The following is a 21,158-nucleotide window of genomic DNA, read 5'->3' as shown; positions in this document are numbered from 1 at the left end:
GCCCTCCGCCAGTGTGTGTATTTTGGCTATCTTATTTTCTTCTTCTGCTTATTTCGGCCCTGTGTCTGGAGCCCCTTGCATTTGTGTAGCAGCAGGAGAATGTGCAGCGAAGAAATGGTCAAAGGAAAGCGAGAGAGAGAGAGAGAGAGAGCAGCAAAAAGGATGTTGATTGATTAAGAGCAGTGTGTGCGCGTGTGTGTGCAAAACGTTGAGCAGCCTGTGGCGGCAGCAAAAGCCTACTGCACCTGGTATTCCCAGGCAGTCTCCCATCCAAGTACTAACCAGGCCTGACTCTGCTTAGCTTCCGAGATCAGACGAGATCGGGCGCATTCAGACTAGTATGGCTGTAGGCATATGCTAGCTGGCTTTCTCTTTACTTAAAGCTGTCGCCCATTTTTTTCTCTTCTACGCATTCATACAAGTATTCAACACTCAATTTACATTTACAAATTTTACTCCTCCCGCAACCCCCCACCCCCCCTCCACCTCTTCTTGCTGCTCTGCCTCCCACACAAACAAACTACAAGCCCAACCCTTCATTGCCTTCTATTCAAATATTACATCAAATAAACATGCTCAAACACCAAGTCTTAAGGGCTGTAGCATCTTTCAAACTGGACAAATACCCAGGCCCGCATCAAATCTATCCCACACTCTTAAGAGAAGTAAGACACCAAATAGCACAGGCTCTCACCATCATTTTACAATCCTCTCTGGCTACAGGTGTGGTGCCCGACCACTGGAGGACTGCTAACGTGCTACCGTTCTTTCAAAAGGGAGAGAGGGATAGACCGCATAATTACAGGCCAGTCAGCCTAACCTCGGTGGTGGGAAAATTATTGGAAAAAGTTCTGAGGGACAGGAGAAATCTTCATTTAGAAAGACACGGATTAATCAGGGACAGTCAGCATGGATTTCTTAACGGAAGGTCGTGTCTGACTAACGCAATTCAATTTTTCGAGGAGGTAACAAGGAGGGTCGATGAGGGTAGTGCCTTTGATGTAGTCTATATGGATTTTAGCAAGGCTTTTGATAAGGTCCCGCATGCCAGATTGGTCACGAAAGTAAAAGCCCATGGGATCCAAGGCAAAGTGGCAAGTTGGATCCAAAATTGGCTCAGAGGCAGGAAACAAAGGGTAATGGTCGAAGGGTGTTTTTGTGACCGGAAGGCTGTTTCCAGTGGGGTTCCGCAGGGCTCACAGAATCACAGAAACCCCACAGTGCAGATAGAGGCCATTTCGGCCCATCGAGCCTGCACCGACTCAGTACTGGGCCCTTTGCTTTTTCTGGTATATATCAATGATTTGGATTTGAATGTAGGAAGTATGATTAAGAAGTTTGCAGATGATACAAAAATTGGCCGTGTGGTTAATAATGAAACAGAATGCTGTAGACTGCAGGAAGATATCAATGGACTCGTCTAGTGGGCAGAACAGTGGCAAATGGAATTCAGTTGGAATACACAATAAATGGTAGGACACTGAGAAATGCAGAGGATCAGCGGGACCTTGGAGTGCATGTCCACAGATCCCTGAAGGTAGCAGGACAGGTAGATAAAGTGGTTAAGCAGGCATACGGGATACTTGCCTTTATTAGCCGAGGCGTAGAATATAAGAGCGGGGAGGTTATGCTTCAACTGTATAAAACACTAGTTAGGCCGCAGCTAGAGTGCCGCGTGCAGTTCTGGTCACCACATTACAAGAAGGATGCGATTGCACTAGAGAAGGTGCAGAGGAGATTTCCGAGGATGTTGCCTGGGCTGGGGAATTTTAGTTATGAGGAAAGATTGGATAGGCTGGGGTTGTTTTCTTTGGAACACAGGAGGCTGAGGCGAGACCTAATTGAGGTGTGTAAAATTATGAGGGGCCGAGATAGAGTGGATAGGAAGGACCTATTTCCCTTAGCAGAAGGGTCAATAATAGATTTCAAGTAATTGGTAGGAGGTTTACAGGGAATTTGAGGAGACATTTTTTCACCCAGTGAATGGTGGGGGTCTGGAATGCACTGCCTGAAAGGGTGGTAGAGGCAGAAACCCTCATCACGTTTAAAAAGTACTTGGATATGCACTTGAACTGCCGTAACCTACAAGGCTACGGACCAAGTGCTGTAAAGTGGGATTTGGGTGGATTGCTCTTTGTCGGCTGGCACGGACAAGATGGGCCGAATGGCCTCCTTCTGTGCTGTAAATTTCTATGATTCTGCCTGATCATGTGACATCTGCCCACACGACTTCTACAAATGTTATTACATTGTAGCCAGGATTGTTTAGTTTCCAATTCCGCCCATTTTGAAGCCAGGTCTCCGTTATGGCTACTATTGCATAACCCCATGTGGCAACTTGCGCCTGCAACTCGTCAATCTTATTTGTAACACTCCTCGCATTAACACACATGCATTTCAACAGCATGCTAGTTGGCTTTGCTTTTTTCCTGAATTTAACTGCTGCTCTTTCTACATTCTTCTTTGTTCTGTTGCTGTTTGTCCCTCCGAGTTTTCTATGCACCTTGTCTCTCCTCTCTGCTGCTGTGTCCTGGTGGCCCTCCGCCAGTGTGTGTATTTTGGCTATCTTATTTTCTTCTTCTGCTTATTTCGGCCCTGTGTCTGGAGCCCCTTGCATTTGTGTAGCAGCAGGAGAATGTGCAGCGAAGAAATGGTCAAAGGAAAGCGAGAGAGAGAGAGAGAGAGAGAGAGCAGCAAAAAGGATGTTGATTGATTAAGAGCAGTGTGTGCGCGTGTGTGTGCAAAACGTTGAGCAGCCTGTGGCGGCAGCAAAAGCCTACTGCACCTGGTATTCCCAGGCAGTCTCCCATCCAAGTACTAACCAGGCCTGACTCTGCTTAGCTTCCGAGATCAGACGAGATCGGGCGCATTCAGACTAGTATGGCCGTAGGCATATGCTAGCTGGCTTTCTCTTTACTTAAAGCTGTCGCCCATTTTTTTCTCTTCTACGCATTCATACAAGTATTCAACACTCAATTTACATTTACAAATTTTACTCCTCCCGCAACCCCCCACCCCCCCTCCACCTCTTCTTGCTGCTCTGCCTCCCACACAAACAAACTACAAGCCCAACCCTTCATTGCCTTCTATTCAAATATTACATCAAATAAACATGCTCAAACACCAAGTCTTAAGGGCTGTAGCATCTTTCAAACTGGACAAATACCCAGGCCCGCATCAAATCTATCCCACACTCTTAAGAGAAGTAAGACACCAAATAGCACAGGCTCTCACCATCATTTTACAATCCTCTCTGGCTACAGGTGTGGTGCCCGACCACTGGAGGACTGCTAACGTGCTACCGTTCTTTCAAAAGGGAGAGAGGGATAGACCGCATAATTACAGGCCAGTCAGCCTAACCTCGGTGGTGGGAAAATTATTGGAAAAAGTTCTGAGGGACAGGAGAAATCTTCATTTAGAAAGACACGGATTAATCAGGGACAGTCAGCATGGATTTCTTAACGGAAGGTCGTGTCTGACTAACGCAATTCAATTTTTCGAGGAGGTAACAAGGAGGGTCGATGAGGGTAGTGCCTTTGATGTAGTCTATATGGATTTTAGCAAGGCTTTTGATAAGGTCCCGCATGCCAGATTGGTCACGAAAGTAAAAGCCCATGGGATCCAAGGCAAAGTGGCAAGTTGGATCCAAAATTGGCTCAGAGGCAGGAAACAAAGGGTAATGGTCGAAGGGTGTTTTTGTGACCGGAAGGCTGTTTCCAGTGGGGTTCCGCAGGGCTCAGAGAATCACAGAAACCCCACAGTGCAGATAGAGGCCATTTCGGCCCATCGAGCCTGCACCGACTCAGTACTGGGCCCTTTGCTTTTTCTGGTATATATCAATGATTTGGATTTGAATGTAGGAAGTATGATTAAGAAGTTTGCAGATGATACAAAAATTGGCCGTGTGGTTAATAATGAAACAGAATGCTGTAGACTGCAGGAAGATATCAATGGACTCGTCTAGTGGGCAGAACAGTGGCAAATGGAATTCAGTTGGAATACACAATAAATGGTAGGACACTGAGAAATGCAGAGGATCAGCGGGACCTTGGAGTGCATGTCCACAGATCCCTGAAGGTAGCAGGACAGGTAGATAAAGTGGTTAAGCAGGCATACGGGATACTTGCCTTTATTAGCCGAGGCGTAGAATATAAGAGCGGGGAGGTTATGCTTCAACTGTATAAAACACTAGTTAGGCCGCAGCTAGAGTGCCGCGTGCAGTTCTGGTCACCACATTACAAGAAGGATGCGATTGCACTAGAGAAGGTGCAGAGGAGATTTCCGAGGATGTTGCCTGGGCTGGGGAATTTTAGTTATGAGGAAAGATTGGATAGGCTGGGGTTGTTTTCTTTGGAACACAGGAGGCTGAGGCGAGACCTAATTGAGGTGTGTAAAATTATGAGGGGCCGAGATAGAGTGGATAGGAAGGACCTATTTCCCTTAGCAGAAGGGTCAATAAAAGATTTCAAGTAATTGGTAGGAGGTTTACAGGGAATTTGAGGAGACATTTTTTCACCCAGTGAATGGTGGGGGTCTGGAATGCACTGCCTGAAAGGGTGGTAGAGGCAGAAACCCTCATCACGTTTAAAAAGTACTTGGATATGCACTTGAACTGCCGTAACCTACAAGGCTACGGACCAAGTGCTGTAAAGTGGGATTTGGGTGGATTGCTCTTTGTCGGCTGGCACGGACAAGATGGGCCGAATGGCCTCCTTCTGTGCTGTAAATTTCTATGATTCTGCCTGATCATGTGACATCTGCCCACACGACTTCTACAAATGTTATTACATTGTAGCCAGGATTGTTTAGTTTCCAATTCCGCCCATTTTGAAGCCAGGTCTCCGTTATAGCTACTATTGCATAACCCCATGTGGCAACTTGCGCCTGCAACTCGTCAATCTTATTTGTAACGCTCCTCGCATTAACACACATGCATTTCAACAGCATGCTAGTTGGCTTTGCTTTTTTCCTGAATTTAACTGCTGCTCTTTCGACATTCTTCTTTGTTCTGTTGCTGTTTGTCCCTCCGAGTTTTCTATGCACCTTGTCTCTCCTCTCTGCTGCTGTGTCCTGGTGGCCCTCCGCCAGTGTGTGTATTTTGGCTATCTTATTTTCTTCTTCTGCTTATTTCGGCCCTGTGTCTGGAGCCCCTTGCATTTGTGTAGCAGCAGGAGAATGTGCAGCGAAGAAATGGTCAAAGGAAAGCGAGAGAGAGAGAGAGAGAGAGAGAGAGAGAGCAGCAAAAAGGATGTTGATTGATTAAGAGCAGTGTGTGCGCGTGTGTGTGCAAAACGTTGAGCAGCCTGTGGCGGCAGCAAAAGCCTACTGCACCCGGTATTCCCAGGCAGTCTCCCATCCAAGTACTAACCAGGCCTGACTCTGCTTAGCTTCCGAGATCAGACGAGATCGGGCGCATTCAGACTAGTATGGCCGTAGGCATATGCTAGCTGGCTTTCTCTTTACTTAAAGCTGTCGCCCATTTTTTTCTCTTCTACGCATTCATACAAGTATTCAACACTCAATTTACATTTACAAATTTTACTCCTCCCGCAACCCCCCACCCCCCCTCCACCTCTTCTTGCTGCTCTGCCTCCCACACAAACAAACTACAAGCCCAACCCTTCATTGCCTTCTATTCAAATATTACATCAAATAAACATGCTCAAACACCAAGTCTTAAGGGCTGTAGCATCTTTCAAACTGGACAAATACCCAGGCCCGCATCAAATCTATCCCACACTCTTAAGAGAAGTAAGACACCAAATAGCACAGGCTCTCACCATCATTTTACAATCCTCTCTGGCTACAGGTGTGGTGCCCGACCACTGGAGGACTGCTAACGTGCTACCGTTCTTTCAAAAGGGAGAGAGGGATAGACCGCATAATTACAGGCCAGTCAGCCTAACCTCGGTGGTGGGAAAATTATTGGAAAAAGTTCTGAGGGACAGGAGAAATCTTCATTTAGAAAGACACGGATTAATCAGGGACAGTCAGCATGGATTTCTTAACGGAAGGTCGTGTCTGACTAACGCAATTCAATTTTTCGAGGAGGTAACAAGGAGGGTCGATGAGGGTAGTGCCTTTGATGTAGTCTATATGGATTTTAGCAAGGCTTTTGATAAGGTCCCGCATGCCAGATTGGTCACGAAAGTAAAAGCCCATGGGATCCAAGGCAAAGTGGCAAGTTGGATCCAAAATTGGCTCAGAGGCAGGAAACAAAGGGTAATGGTCGAAGGGTGTTTTTGTGACCGGAAGGCTGTTTCCAGTGGGGTTCCGCAGGGCTCACAGAATCACAGAAACCCCACAGTGCAGATAGAGGCCATTTCGGCCCATCGAGCCTGCACCGACTCAGTACTGGGCCCTTTGCTTTTTCTGGTATATATCAATGATTTGGATTTGAATGTAGGAAGTATGATTAAGAAGTTTGCAGATGATACAAAAATTGGCCGTGTGGTTAATAATGAAACAGAATGCTGTAGACTGCAGGAAGATATCAATGGACTCGTCTAGTGGGCAGAACAGTGGCAAATGGAATTCAGTTGGAATACACAATAAATGGTAGGACACTGAGAAATGCAGAGGATCAGCGGGACCTTGGAGTGCATGTCCACAGATCCCTGAAGGTAGCAGGACAGGTAGATAAAGTGGTTAAGCAGGCATACGGGATACTTGCCTTTATTAGCCGAGGCGTAGAATATAAGAGCGGGGAGGTTATGCTTCAACTGTATAAAACACTAGTTAGGCCGCAGCTAGAGTGCCGCGTGCAGTTCTGGTCACCACATTACAAGAAGGATGCGATTGCACTAGAGAAGGTGCAGAGGAGATTTCCGAGGATGTTGCCTGGGCTGGGGAATTTTAGTTATGAGGAAAGATTGGATAGGCTGGGGTTGTTTTCTTTGGAACACAGGAGGCTGAGGCGAGACCTAATTGAGGTGTGTAAAATTATGAGGGGCCGAGATAGAGTGGATAGGAAGGACCTATTTCCCTTAGCAGAAGGGTCAATAATAGATTTCAAGTAATTGGTAGGAGGTTTACAGGGAATTTGAGGAGACATTTTTTCACCCAGTGAATGGTGGGGGTCTGGAATGCACTGCCTGAAAGGGTGGTAGAGGCAGAAACCCTCATCACGTTTAAAAAGTACTTGGATATGCACTTGAACTGCCGTAACCTACAAGGCTACGGACCAAGTGCTGTAAAGTGGGATTTGGGTGGATTGCTCTTTGTCGGCTGGCACGGACAAGATGGGCCGAATGGCCTCCTTCTGTGCTGTAAATTTCTATGATTCTGCCTGATCATGTGACATCTGCCCACACGACTTCTACAAATGTTATTACATTGTAGCCAGGATTGTTTAGTTTCCAATTCCGCCCATTTTGAAGCCAGGTCTCCGTTATGGCTACTATTGCATAACCCCATGTGGCAACTTGCGCCTGCAACTCGTCAATCTTATTTGTAACACTCCTCGCATTAACACACATGCATTTCAACAGCATGCTAGTTGGCTTTGCTTTTTTCCTGAATTTAACTGCTGCTCTTTCTACATTCTTCTTTGTTCTGTTGCTGTTTGTCCCTCCGAGTTTTCTATGCACCTTGTCTCTCCTCTCTGCTGCTGTGTCCTGGTGGCCCTCCGCCAGTGTGTGTATTTTGGCTATCTTATTTTCTTCTTCTGCTTATTTCGGCCCTGTGTCTGGAGCCCCTTGCATTTGTGTAGCAGCAGGAGAATGTGCAGCGAAGAAATGGTCAAAGGAAAGCGAGAGAGAGAGAGAGAGAGAGAGCAGCAAAAAGGATGTTGATTGATTAAGAGCAGTGTGTGCGCGTGTGTGTGCAAAACGTTGAGCAGCCTGTGGCGGCAGCAAAAGCCTACTGCACCTGGTATTCCCAGGCAGTCTCCCATCCAAGTACTAACCAGGCCTGACTCTGCTTAGCTTCCGAGATCAGACGAGATCGGGCGCATTCAGACTAGTATGGCCGTAGGCATATGCTAGCTGGCTTTCTCTTTACTTAAAGCTGTCGCCCATTTTTTTCTCTTCTACGCATTCATACAAGTATTCAACACTCAATTTACATTTACAAATTTTACTCCTCCCGCAACCCCCCACCCCCCCTCCACCTCTTCTTGCTGCTCTGCCTCCCACACAAACAAACTACAAGCCCAACCCTTCATTGCCTTCTATTCAAATATTACATCAAATAAACATGCTCAAACACCAAGTCTTAAGGGCTGTAGCATCTTTCAAACTGGACAAATACCCAGGCCCGCATCAAATCTATCCCACACTCTTAAGAGAAGTAAGACACCAAATAGCACAGGCTCTCACCATCATTTTACAATCCTCTCTGGCTACAGGTGTGGTGCCCGACCACTGGAGGACTGCTAACGTGCTACCGTTCTTTCAAAAGGGAGAGAGGGATAGACCGCATAATTACAGGCCAGTCAGCCTAACCTCGGTGGTGGGAAAATTATTGGAAAAAGTTCTGAGGGACAGGAGAAATCTTCATTTAGAAAGACACGGATTAATCAGGGACAGTCAGCATGGATTTCTTAACGGAAGGTCGTGTCTGACTAACGCAATTCAATTTTTCGAGGAGGTAACAAGGAGGGTCGATGAGGGTAGTGCCTTTGATGTAGTCTATATGGATTTTAGCAAGGCTTTTGATAAGGTCCCGCATGCCAGATTGGTCACGAAAGTAAAAGCCCATGGGATCCAAGGCAAAGTGGCAAGTTGGATCCAAAATTGGCTCAGAGGCAGGAAACAAAGGGTAATGGTCGAAGGGTGTTTTTGTGACCGGAAGGCTGTTTCCAGTGGGGTTCCGCAGGGCTCAGAGAATCACAGAAACCCCACAGTGCAGATAGAGGCCATTTCGGCCCATCGAGCCTGCACCGACTCAGTACTGGGCCCTTTGCTTTTTCTGGTATATATCAATGATTTGGATTTGAATGTAGGAAGTATGATTAAGAAGTTTGCAGATGATACAAAAATTGTCCGTGTGGTTAATAATGAAACAGAATGCTGTAGACTGCAGGAAGATATCAATGGACTCGTCTAGTGGGCAGAACAGTGGCAAATGGAATTCAGTTGGAATACACAATAAATGGTAGGACACTGAGAAATGCAGAGGATCAGCGGGACCTTGGAGTGCATGTCCACAGATCCCTGAAGGTAGCAGGACAGGTAGATAAAGTGGTTAAGCAGGCATACGGGATACTTGCCTTTATTAGCCGAGGCGTAGAATATAAGAGCGGGGAGGTTATGCTTCAACTGTATAAAACACTAGTTAGGCCGCAGCTAGAGTGCCGCGTGCAGTTCTGGTCACCACATTACAAGAAGGATGCGATTGCACTAGAGAAGGTGCAGAGGAGATTTCCGAGGATGTTGCCTGGGCTGGGGAATTTTAGTTATGAGGAAAGATTGGATAGGCTGGGGTTGTTTTCTTTGGAACACAGGAGGCTGAGGCGAGACCTAATTGAGGTGTGTAAAATTATGAGGGGCCGAGATAGAGTGGATAGGAAGGACCTATTTCCCTTAGCAGAAGGGTCAATAAAAGATTTCAAGTAATTGGTAGGAGGTTTACAGGGAATTTGAGGAGACATTTTTTCACCCAGTGAATGGTGGGGGTCTGGAATGCACTGCCTGAAAGGGTGGTAGAGGCAGAAACCCTCATCACGTTTAAAAAGTACTTGGATATGCACTTGAACTGCCGTAACCTACAAGGCTACGGACCAAGTGCTGTAAAGTGGGATTTGGGTGGATTGCTCTTTGTCGGCTGGCACGGACAAGATGGGCCGAATGGCCTCCTTCTGTGCTGTAAATTTCTATGATTCTGCCTGATCATGTGACATCTGCCCACACGACTTCTACAAATGTTATTACATTGTAGCCAGGATTGTTTAGTTTCCAATTCCGCCCATTTTGAAGCCAGGTCTCCGTTATAGCTACTATTGCATAACCCCATGTGGCAACTTGCGCCTGCAACTCGTCAATCTTATTTGTAACGCTCCTCGCATTAACACACATGCATTTCAACAGCATGCTAGTTGGCTTTGCTTTTTTCCTGAATTTAACTGCTGCTCTTTCGACATTCTTCTTTGTTCTGTTGCTGTTTGTCCCTCCGAGTTTTCTATGCACCTTGTCTCTCCTCTCTGCTGCTGTGTCCTGGTGGCCCTCCGCCAGTGTGTGTATTTTGGCTATCTTATTTTCTTCTTCTGCTTATTTCGGCCCTGTGTCTGGAGCCCCTTGCATTTGTGTAGCAGCAGGAGAATGTGCAGCGAAGAAATGGTCAAAGGAAAGCGAGAGAGAGAGAGAGAGAGAGAGAGAGAGAGCAGCAAAAAGGATGTTGATTGATTAAGAGCAGTGTGTGCGCGTGTGTGTGCAAAACGTTGAGCAGCCTGTGGCGGCAGCAAAAGCCTACTGCACCCGGTATTCCCAGGCAGTCTCCCATCCAAGTACTAACCAGGCCTGACTCTGCTTAGCTTCCGAGATCAGACGAGATCGGGCGCATTCAGACTAGTATGGCCGTAGGCATATGCTAGCTGGCTTTCTCTTTACTTAAAGCTGTCGCCCATTTTTTTCTCTTCTACGCATTCATACAAGTATTCAACACTCAATTTACATTTACAAATTTTACTCCTCCCGCAACCCCCCACCCCCCCTCCACCTCTTCTTGCTGCTCTGCCTCCCACACAAACAAACTACAAGCCCAACCCTTCATTGCCTTCTATTCAAATATTACATCAAATAAACATGCTCAAACACCAAGTCTTAAGGGCTGTAGCATCTTTCAAACTGGACAAATACCCAGGCCCGCATCAAATCTATCCCACACTCTTAAGAGAAGTAAGACACCAAATAGCACAGGCTCTCACCATCATTTTACAATCCTCTCTGGCTACAGGTGTGGTGCCCGACCACTGGAGGACTGCTAACGTGCTACCGTTCTTTCAAAAGGGAGAGAGGGATAGACCGCATAATTACAGGCCAGTCAGCCTAACCTCGGTGGTGGGAAAATTATTGGAAAAAGTTCTGAGGGACAGGAGAAATCTTCATTTAGAAAGACACGGATTAATCAGGGACAGTCAGCATGGATTTCTTAACGGAAGGTCGTGTCTGACTAACGCAATTCAATTTTTCGAGGAGGTAACAAGGAGGGTCGATGAGGGTAGTGCCTTTGATGTAGTCTATATGGATTTTAGCAAGGCTTTTGATAAGGTCCCGCATGCCAGATTGGTCACGAAAGTAAAAGCCCATGGGATCCAAGGCAAAGTGGCAAGTTGGATCCAAAATTGGCTCAGAGGCAGGAAACAAAGGGTAATGGTCGAAGGGTGTTTTTGTGACCGGAAGGCTGTTTCCAGTGGGGTTCCGCAGGGCTCACAGAATCACAGAAACCCCACAGTGCAGATAGAGGCCATTTCGGCCCATCGAGCCTGCACCGACTCAGTACTGGGCCCTTTGCTTTTTCTGGTATATATCAATGATTTGGATTTGAATGTAGGAAGTATGATTAAGAAGTTTGCAGATGATACAAAAATTGGCCGTGTGGTTAATAATGAAACAGAATGCTGTAGACTGCAGGAAGATATCAATGGACTCGTCTAGTGGGCAGAACAGTGGCAAATGGAATTCAGTTGGAATACACAATAAATGGTAGGACACTGAGAAATGCAGAGGATCAGCGGGACCTTGGAGTGCATGTCCACAGATCCCTGAAGGTAGCAGGACAGGTAGATAAAGTGGTTAAGCAGGCATACGGGATACTTGCCTTTATTAGCCGAGGCGTAGAATATAAGAGCGGGGAGGTTATGCTTCAACTGTATAAAACACTAGTTAGGCCGCAGCTAGAGTGCCGCGTGCAGTTCTGGTCACCACATTACAAGAAGGATGCGATTGCACTAGAGAAGGTGCAGAGGAGATTTCCGAGGATGTTGCCTGGGCTGGGGAATTTTAGTTATGAGGAAAGATTGGATAGGCTGGGGTTGTTTTCTTTGGAACACAGGAGGCTGAGGCGAGACCTAATTGAGGTGTGTAAAATTATGAGGGGCCGAGATAGAGTGGATAGGAAGGACCTATTTCCCTTAGCAGAAGGGTCAATAATAGATTTCAAGTAATTGGTAGGAGGTTTACAGGGAATTTGAGGAGACATTTTTTCACCCAGTGAATGGTGGGGGTCTGGAATGCACTGCCTGAAAGGGTGGTAGAGGCAGAAACCCTCATCACGTTTAAAAAGTACTTGGATATGCACTTGAACTGCCGTAACCTACAAGGCTACGGACCAAGTGCTGTAAAGTGGGATTTGGGTGGATTGCTCTTTGTCGGCTGGCACGGACAAGATGGGCCGAATGGCCTCCTTCTGTGCTGTAAATTTCTATGATTCTGCCTGATCATGTGACATCTGCCCACACGACTTCTACAAATGTTATTACATTGTAGCCAGGATTGTTTAGTTTCCAATTCCGCCCATTTTGAAGCCAGGTCTCCGTTATGGCTACTATTGCATAACCCCATGTGGCAACTTGCGCCTGCAACTCGTCAATCTTATTTGTAACGCTCCTCGCATTAACACACATGCATTTCAACAGCATGCTAGTTGGCTTTGCTTTTTTCCTGAATTTAACTGCTGCTCTTTCGACATTCTTCTTTGTTCTGTTGCTGTTTGTCCCTCCGAGTTTTCTATGCACCTTGTCTCTCCTCTCTGCTGCTGTGTCCTGGTGGCCCTCCGCCAGTGTGTGTATTTTGGCTATCTTATTTTCTTCTTCTGCTTATTTCGGCCCTGTGTCTGGAGCCCCTTGCATTTGTGTAGCAGCAGGAGAATGTGCAGCGAAGAAATGGTCAAAGGAAAGCGAGAGAGAGAGAGAGAGAGAGAGAGCAGCAAAAAGGATGTTGATTGATTAAGAGCAGTGTGTGCGCGTGTGTGTGCAAAACGTTGAGCAGCCTGTGGCGGCAGCAAAAGCCTACTGCACCTGGTATTCCCAGGCGGTCTCCCATCCAAGTACTAACCAGGCCTGACTCTGCTTAGCTTCCGAGATCAGACGAGATCGGGCGCATTCAGACTAGTATGGCCGTAGGCATATGCTGGCTGGCTTTCTCTTTACTTAAAGCTGTCGCCCATTTTTTTCTCTTCTACGCATTCATACAAGTATTCAACACTCAATTTACATTTACAAATTTTACTCCTCCCGCAACCCCCCACCCCCCCTCCACCTCTTCTTGCTGCTCTGCCTCCCACACAAACAAACTACAAGCCCAACCCTTCATTGCCTTCTATTCAAATATTACATCAAATAAACATGCTCAAACACCAAGTCTTAAGGGCTGTAGCATCTTTCAAACTGGACAAATACCCAGGCCCGCATCAAATCTATCCCACACTCTTAAGGGAAGTAAGACACCAAATAGCACAGGCTCTCACCATCATTTTACAATCCTCTCTGGCTACAGGTGTGGTGCCCGACCACTGGAGGACTGCTAACGTGCTACCGTTCTTTCAAAAGGGAGAGAGGGATAGACCGCATAATTACAGGCCAGTCAGCCTAACCTCGGTGGTGGGAAAATTATTGGAAAAAGTTCTGAGGGACAGGAGAAATCTTCATTTAGAAAGACACGGATTAATCAGGGACAGTCAGCATGGATTTCTTAACGGAAGGTCGTGTCTGACTAACGCAATTCAATTTTTCGAGGAGGTAACAAGGAGGGTCGATGAGGGTAGTGCCTTTGATGTAGTCTATATGGATTTTAGCAAGGCTTTTGATAAGGTCCCACATGCCAGATTGGTCACGAAAGTAAAAGCCCATGGGATCCAAGGCAAAGTGGCAAGTTGGATCCAAAATTGGCTCAGAGGCAGGAAACAAAGGGTAATGGTCGAAGGGTGTTTTTGTGACCGGAAGGCTGTTTCCAGTGGGGTTCCGCAGGGCTCACAGAATCACAGAAACCCCACAGTGCAGATAGAGGCCATTTCGGCCCATCGAGCCTGCACCGACTCAGTACTGGGCCCTTTGCTTTTTCTGGTATATATCAATGATTTGGATTTGAATGTAGGAAGTATGATTAAGAAGTTTGCAGATGATACAAAAATTGGCCGTGTGGTTAATAATGAAACAGAATGCTGTAGACTGCAGGAAGATATCAATGGACTCGTCTAGTGGGCAGAACAGTGGCAAATGGAATTCAGTTGGAATACACAATAAATGGTAGGACACTGAGAAATGCAGAGGATCAGCGGGACCTTGGAGTGCATGTCCACAGATCCCTGAAGGTAGCAGGACAGGTAGATAAAGTGGTTAAGCAGGCATACGGGATACTTGCCTTTATTAGCCGAGGCGTAGAATATAAGAGCGGGGAGGTTATGCTTCAACTGTATAAAACACTAGTTAGGCCGCAGCTAGAGTGCCGCGTGCAGTTCTGGTCACCACATTACAAGAAGGATGCGATTGCACTAGAGAAGGTGCAGAGGAGATTTCCGAGGATGTTGCCTGGGCTGGGGAATTTTAGTTATGAGGAAAGATTGGATAGGCTGGGGTTGTTTTCTTTGGAACACAGGAGGCTGAGGCGAGACCTAATTGAGGTGTGTAAAATTATGAGGGGCCGAGATAGAGTGGATAGGAAGGACCTATTTCCCTTAGCAGAAGGGTCAATAATAGATTTCAAGTAATTGGTAGGAGGTTTACAGGGAATTTGAGGAGACATTTTTTCACCCAGTGAATGGTGGGGGTCTGGAATGCACTGCCTGAAAGGGTGGTAGAGGCAGAAACCCTCATCACGTTTAAAAAGTACTTGGATATGCACTTGAACTGCCGTAACCTACAAGGCTACGGACCAAGTGCTGTAAAGTGGGATTTGGGTGGATTGCTCTTTGTCGGCTGGCACGGACAAGATGGGCCGAATGGCCTCCTTCTGTGCTGTAAATTTCTATGATTCTGCCTGATCATGTGACATCTGCCCACACGACTTCTACAAATGTTATTACATTGTAGCCAGGATTGTTTAGTTTCCAATTCCGCCCATTTTGAAGCCAGGTCTCCGTTATGGCTACTATTGCATAACCCCATGTGGCAACTTGCGCCTGCAACTCGTCAATCTTATTTGTAACACTCCTCGCATTAACACACATGCATTTCAACAGCATGCTAGTTGGCTTTGCTTTTTTCCTGAATTTAACTGCTGCTCTTTCTACATTCTTCTTTGTTCTGTTGCTGTTTGTCCCTCCGAGTTTTCTATGCACCTTGTCTCTCCTCTCTGCTGCTGTGTCCTGGTGGCCCTCCGCCAGTGTGTATATTTTGGCTATCTTATTTTCTTCTTCTGCTTATTTCGGCCCTGTGTCTGGAGCCCCTTGCATTTGTGTAGCAGCAGGAGAATGTGCAGCGAAGAAATGGTCAAAGGAAAGCGAGAGAGAGAGAGAGAGAGAGAGCAGCAAAAAGGATGTTGATTGATTAAGAGCAGTGTGTGCGCGTGTGTGTGCAAAACGTTGAGCAGCCTGTGGCGGCAGCAAAAGCCTACTGCACCTGGTATTCCCAGGCAGTCTCCCATCCAAGTACTAACCAGGCCTGACTCTGCTTAGCTTCCGAGATCAGACGAGATCGGGCGCATTCAGACTAGTATGGCCGTAGGCATATGCTAGCTGGCTTTCTCTTTACTTAAAGCTGTCGCCCATTTTTTTCTCTTCTACGCATTCATACAAGTATTCAACACTCAATTTACATTTACAAATTTTACTCCTCCCGCAACCCCCCACCCCCCCTCCACCTCTTCTTGCTGCTCTGCCTCCCACACAAACAAACTACAAGCCCAACCCTTCATTGCCTTCTATTCAAATATTACATCAAATAAACATGCTCAAACACCAAGTCTTAAGGGCTGTAGCATCTTTCAAACTGGACAAATACCCAGGCCCGCATCAAATCTATCCCACACTCTTAAGAGAAGTAAGACACCAAATAGCACAGGCTCTCACCATCATTTTACAATCCTCTCTGGCTACAGGTGTGGTGCCCGACCACTGGAGGACTGCTAACGTGCTACCGTTCTTTCAAAAGGGAGAGAGGGATAGACCGCATAATTACAGGCCAGTCAGCCTAACCTCGGTGGTGGGAAAATTATTGGAAAAAGTTCTGAGGGACAGGAGAAATCTTCATTTAGAAAGACACGGATTAATCAGGGACAGTCAGCATGGATTTCTTAACGGAAGGTCGTGTCTGACTAACGCAATTCAATTTTTCGAGGAGGTAACAAGGAGGGTCGATGAGGGTAGTGCCTTTGATGTAGTCTATATGGATTTTAGCAAGGCTTTTGATAAGGTCCCGCATGCCAGATTGGTCACGAAAGTAAAAGCCCATGGGATCCAAGGCAAAGTGGCAAGTTGGATCCAAAATTGGCTCAGAGGCAGGAAACAAAGGGTAATGGTCGAAGGGTGTTTTTGTGACCGGAAGGCTGTTTCCAGTGGGGTTCCGCAGGGCTCACAGAATCACAGAAACCCCACAGTGCAGATAGAGGCCATTTCGGCCCATCGAGCCTGCACCGACTCAGTACTGGGCCCTTTGCTTTTTCTGGTATATATCAATGATTTGGATTTGAATGTAGGAAGTATGATTAAGAAGTTTGCAGATGATACAAAAATTGGCCGTGTGGTTAATAATGAAACAGAATGCTGTAGACTGCAGGAAGATATCAATGGACTCGTCTAGTGGGCAGAACAGTGGCAAATGGAATTCAGTTGGAATACACAATAAATGGTAGGACACTGAGAAATGCAGAGGATCAGCGGGACCTTGGAGTGCATGTCCACAGATCCCTGAAGGTAGCAGGACAGGTAGATAAAGTGGTTAAGCAGGCATACGGGATACTTGCCTTTATTAGCCGAGGCGTAGAATATAAGAGCGGGGAGGTTATGCTTCAACTGTATAAAACACTAGTTAGGCCGCAGCTAGAGTGCCGCGTGCAGTTCTGGTCACCACATTACAAGAAGGATGCGATTGCACTAGAGAAGGTGCAGAGGAGATTTCCGAGGATGTTGCCTGGGCTGGGGAATTTTAGTTATGAGGAAAGATTGGATAGGCTGGGGTTGTTTTCTTTGGAACACAGGAGGCTGAGGTGAGACCTAATTGAGGTGTGTAAAATTATGAGGGGCCGAGATAGAGTGGATAGGAAGGACCTATTTCCCTTAGCAGAAGGGTCAATAATAGATTTCAAGTAATTGGTAGGAGGTTTACAGGGAATTTGAGGAGACATTTTTTCACCCAGTGAATGGTGGGGGTCTGGAATGCACTGCCTGAAAGGGTGGTAGAGGCAGAAACCCTCATCACGTTTAAAAAGTACTTGGATATGCACTTGAACTGCCGTAACCTACAAGGCTACGGACCAAGTGCTGTAAAGTGGGATTTGGGTGGATTGCTCTTTGTCGGCTGGCACGGACAAGATGGGCCGAATGGCCTCCTTCTGTGCTGTAAATTTCTATGATTCTGCCTGATCATGTGACATCTGCCCACACGACTTCTACAAATGTTATTACATTGTAGCCAGGATTGTTTAGTTTCCAATTCCGCCCATTTTGAAGCCAGGTCTCCGTTATGGCTACTATTGCATAACCCCATGTGGCAACTTGCGCCTGCAACTCGTCAATCTTATTTGTAACGCTCCTCGCATTAACACACATGCATTTCAACAGCATGCTAGTTGGCTTTGCTTTTTTCCTGAATTTAACTGCTGCTCTTTCGACATTCTTCTTTGTTCTGTTGCTGTTTGTCCCTCCGAGTTTTCTATGCACCTTGTCTCTCCTCTCTGCTGCTGTGTCCTGGTGGCCCTCCGCCAGTGTGTGTATTTTGGCTATCTTATTTTCTTCTTCTGCTTATTTCGGCCCTGTGTCTGGAGCCCCTTGCATTTGTGTAGCAGCAGGAGAATGTGCAGCGAAGAAATGGTCAAAGGAAAGCGAGAGAGAGAGAGAGAGAGAGAGAGCAGCAAAAAGGATGTTGATTGATTAAGAGCAGTGTGTGCGCGTGTGTGTGCAAAACGTTGAGCAGCCTGTGGCGGCAGCAAAAGCCTACTGCACCTGGTATTCCCAGGCAGTCTCCCATCCAAGTACTAACCAGGCCTGACTCTGCTTAGCTTCCGAGATCAGACGAGATCGGGCGCATTCAGACTAGTATGGCCGTAGGCATATGCTAGCTGGCTTTCTCTTTACTTAAAGCTGTCGCCCATTTTTTTCTCTTCTACGCATTCATACAAGTATTCAACACTCAATTTACATTTACAAATTTTACTCCTCCCGCAACCCCCCACCCCCCCTCCACCTCTTCTTGCTGCTCTGCCTCCCACACAAACAAACTACAAGCCCAACCCTTCATTGCCTTCTATTCAAATATTACATCAAATAAACATGCTCAAACACCAAGTCTTAAGGGCTGTAGCATCTTTCAAACTGGACAAATACCCAGGCCCGCATCAAATCTATCCCACACTCTTAAGAGAAGTAAGACACCAAATAGCACAGGCTCTCACCATCATTTTACAATCCTCTCTGGCTACAGGTGTGGTGCCCGACCACTGGAGGACTGCTAACGTGCTACCGCTCTTTCAAAAGGGAGAGAGGGATAGACCGCATAATTACAGGCCAGTCAGCCTAACCTCGGTGGTGGGAAAATTATTGGAAAAAGTTCTGAGGGACAGGAGAAATCTTCATTTAGAAAGACACGGATTAATCAGGGACAGTCAGCATGGATTTCTTAACGGAAGGTCGTGTCTGACTAACGCAATTCAATTTTTCGAGGAGGTAACAAGGAGGGTCGATGAGGGTAGTGCCTTTGATGTAGTCTATATGGATTTTAGCAAGGCTTTTGATAAGGTCCCGCATGCCAGATTGGTCACGAAAGTAAAAGCCCATGGGATCCAAGGCAAAGTGGCAAGTTGGATCCAAAATTGGCTCAGAGGCAGGAAACAAAGGGTAATGGTCGGAAGGGTGTTTTTGTGACCGGAAGGCTGTTTCCAGTGGGGTTCCGCAGGGCTCACAGAATCACAGAAACCCCACAGTGCAGATAGAGGCCATTTCGGCCCATCGAGCCTGCACCGACTCAGTACTGGGCCCTTTGCTTTTTCTGGTATATATCAATGATTTGGATTTGAATGTAGGAAGTATGATTAAGAAGTTTGCAGATGATACAAAAATTGGCCGTGTGGTTAATAATGAAACAGAATGCTGTAGACTGCAGGAAGATATCAATGGACTCGTCTAGTGGGCAGAACAGTGGCAAATGGAATTCAGTTGGAATACACAATAAATGGTAGGACACTGAGAAATGCAGAGGATCAGCGGGACCTTGGAGTGCATGTCCACAGATCCCTGAAGGTAGCAGGACAGGTAGATAAAGTGGTTAAGCAGGCATACGGGATACTTGCCTTTATTAGCCGAGGCGTAGAATATAAGAGCGGGGAGGTTATGCTTCAACTGTATAAAACACTAGTTAGGCCGCAGCTAGAGTGCCGCGTGCAGTTCTGGTCACCACATTACAAGAAGGATGCGATTGCACTAGAGAAGGTGCAGAGGAGATTTCCGAGGATGTTGCCTGGGCTGGGGAATTTTAGTTATGAGGAAAGATTGGATAGGCTGGGGTTGTTTTCTTTGGAACACAGGAGGCTGAGGCGAGACCTAATTGAGGTGTGTAAAATTATGAGGGGCCGAGATAGAGTGGATAGGAAGGACCTATTTCCCTTAGCAGAAGGGTCAATAATAGATTTCAAGTAATTGGTAGGAGGTTTACAGGGAATTTGAGGAGACATTTTTTCACCCAGTGAATGGTGGGGGTCTGGAATGCACTGCCTGAAAGGGTGGTAGAGGCAGAAACCCTCATCACGTTTAAAAAGTACTTGGATATGCACTTGAACTGCCGTAACCTACAAGGCTACGGACCAAGTGCTGTAAAGTGGGATTTGGGTGGATTGCTCTTTGTCGGCTGGCACGGACAAGATGGGCCGAATGGCCTCCTTCTGTGCTGTAAATTTCTATGATTCTGCCTGATCATGTGACATCTGCCCACACGACTTCTACAAATGTTATTACATTGTAGCCAGGATTGTTTAGTTTCCAATTCCGCCCATTTTGAAGCCAGGTCTCCGTTATGGCTACTATTGCATAACCCCATGTGGCAACTTGCGCCTGCAACTCGTCAATCTTATTTGTAACACTCCTCGTTTTAACACACATGCATTTCAACAGCATGCTAGTTGGCTTTGCTTTTTTCCTGAATTTAACTGCTGCTCTTTCTACATTCTTCTTTGTTCTGTTGCTGTTTGTCCCTCCGAGTTTTCTATGCACCTTGTCTCTCCTCTCTGCTGCTGTGTCCTGGTGGCCCTCCGCCAGTGTGTGTATTTTGGCTATCTTATTTTCTTCTTCTGCTTATTTCGGCCCTGTGTCTGGAGCCCCTTGCATTTGTGTAGCAGCAGGAGAATGTGCAGCGAAGAAATGGTCAAAGGAAAGCGAGAGAGAGAGAGAGAGAGAGAGAGAGCAGCAAAAAGGATGTTGATTGATTAAGAGCAGTGTGTGCGCGTGTGTGTGCAAAACGTTGAGCAGCCTGTGGCGGCAGCAAAAGCCTACTGCACCTGGTATTCCCAGGCGGTCTCCCATCCAAGTACTAACCAGGCCTGACTCTGCTTCGCTTCCGAGATCAGACGAGATCGGGCGCATTCAGACTAGTATGGCCGTAGGCATATGCTGGCTGGCTTTCTCTTTACTTAAAGCTGTCGCCCATTTTTTTCTCTTCTACGCATTCATACAAGTATTCAACACTCAATTTACATTTACAAATTTTACTCCTCCCGCAACCCCCCACCCCCCCTCCACCTCTTCTTGCTGCTCTGCCTCCCACACAAACAAACTACAAGCCCAACCCTTCATTGCCTTCTATTCAAATATTACATCAAATAAACATGCTCAAACACCAAGTCTTAAGGGCTGTAGCATCTTTCAAACTGGACAAATACCCAGGCCCGCATCAAATCTATCCCACACTCTTAAGGGAAGTAAGACACCAAATAGCACAGGCTCTCACCATCATTTTACAATCCTCTCTGGCTACAGGTGTGGTGCCCGACCACTGGAGGACTGCTAACGTGCTACCGTTCTTTCAAAAGGGAGAGAGGGATAGACCGCATAATTACAGGCCAGTCAGCCTAACCTCGGTG

At 46.6% G+C, this 21,158-nt stretch overlaps 9 non-coding genes across 9 annotated transcripts; all 9 read right to left on the bottom strand.

Annotated features, from left to right (window-relative positions):
- Positions 1-233: 233 nt before the first annotated feature.
- Positions 234-352, bottom strand: LOC147083010 (5S ribosomal RNA). The gene has a single exon (XR_015076084.1). It is a non-coding gene; the product is annotated as a 5S ribosomal RNA (ribosomal RNA).
- A 2,421-nt stretch (positions 353-2,773) lies between these two features.
- On the bottom strand, positions 2,774-2,892 carry LOC147083009 (5S ribosomal RNA). The gene has a single exon (XR_015076067.1). It is a non-coding gene; the product is annotated as a 5S ribosomal RNA (ribosomal RNA).
- Positions 2,893-5,319: 2,427 nt separating this feature from the next.
- LOC147083008 (5S ribosomal RNA) lies at positions 5,320-5,438 on the bottom strand. Its single transcript, XR_015076142.1, has one exon. It is a non-coding gene; the product is annotated as a 5S ribosomal RNA (ribosomal RNA).
- A 2,419-nt stretch (positions 5,439-7,857) lies between these two features.
- On the bottom strand, positions 7,858-7,976 carry LOC147083007 (5S ribosomal RNA). The gene has a single exon (XR_015076066.1). It is a non-coding gene; the product is annotated as a 5S ribosomal RNA (ribosomal RNA).
- A 2,427-nt stretch (positions 7,977-10,403) lies between these two features.
- Positions 10,404-10,522, bottom strand: LOC147083006 (5S ribosomal RNA). Its single transcript, XR_015076141.1, has one exon. It is a non-coding gene; the product is annotated as a 5S ribosomal RNA (ribosomal RNA).
- Positions 10,523-12,943: 2,421 nt separating this feature from the next.
- On the bottom strand, positions 12,944-13,062 carry LOC147083005 (5S ribosomal RNA). Its single transcript, XR_015076154.1, has one exon. It is a non-coding gene; the product is annotated as a 5S ribosomal RNA (ribosomal RNA).
- Positions 13,063-15,481: 2,419 nt separating this feature from the next.
- Positions 15,482-15,600, bottom strand: LOC147083004 (5S ribosomal RNA). The gene has a single exon (XR_015076064.1). It is a non-coding gene; the product is annotated as a 5S ribosomal RNA (ribosomal RNA).
- Positions 15,601-18,021: 2,421 nt separating this feature from the next.
- LOC147083003 (5S ribosomal RNA) lies at positions 18,022-18,140 on the bottom strand. Its single transcript, XR_015076063.1, has one exon. It is a non-coding gene; the product is annotated as a 5S ribosomal RNA (ribosomal RNA).
- A 2,424-nt stretch (positions 18,141-20,564) lies between these two features.
- On the bottom strand, positions 20,565-20,683 carry LOC147083002 (5S ribosomal RNA). Its single transcript, XR_015076220.1, has one exon. It is a non-coding gene; the product is annotated as a 5S ribosomal RNA (ribosomal RNA).
- Between the last annotated feature and the right edge of the window lie 475 nt (positions 20,684-21,158).

The sequence above is a fragment of the Somniosus microcephalus genome, unplaced genomic scaffold (assembly GCF_052327205.1).
Source record: "Somniosus microcephalus isolate GS21.2 unplaced genomic scaffold, FLI_Smic_1.0 scaffold110, whole genome shotgun sequence".
Lineage (NCBI taxonomy): Eukaryota > Metazoa > Chordata > Chondrichthyes > Squaliformes > Somniosidae > Somniosus > Somniosus microcephalus.
The sequence above is the reverse complement of the archived record's forward strand: the minus strand, read 5'-3'. Positions and strand labels throughout refer to the sequence as shown.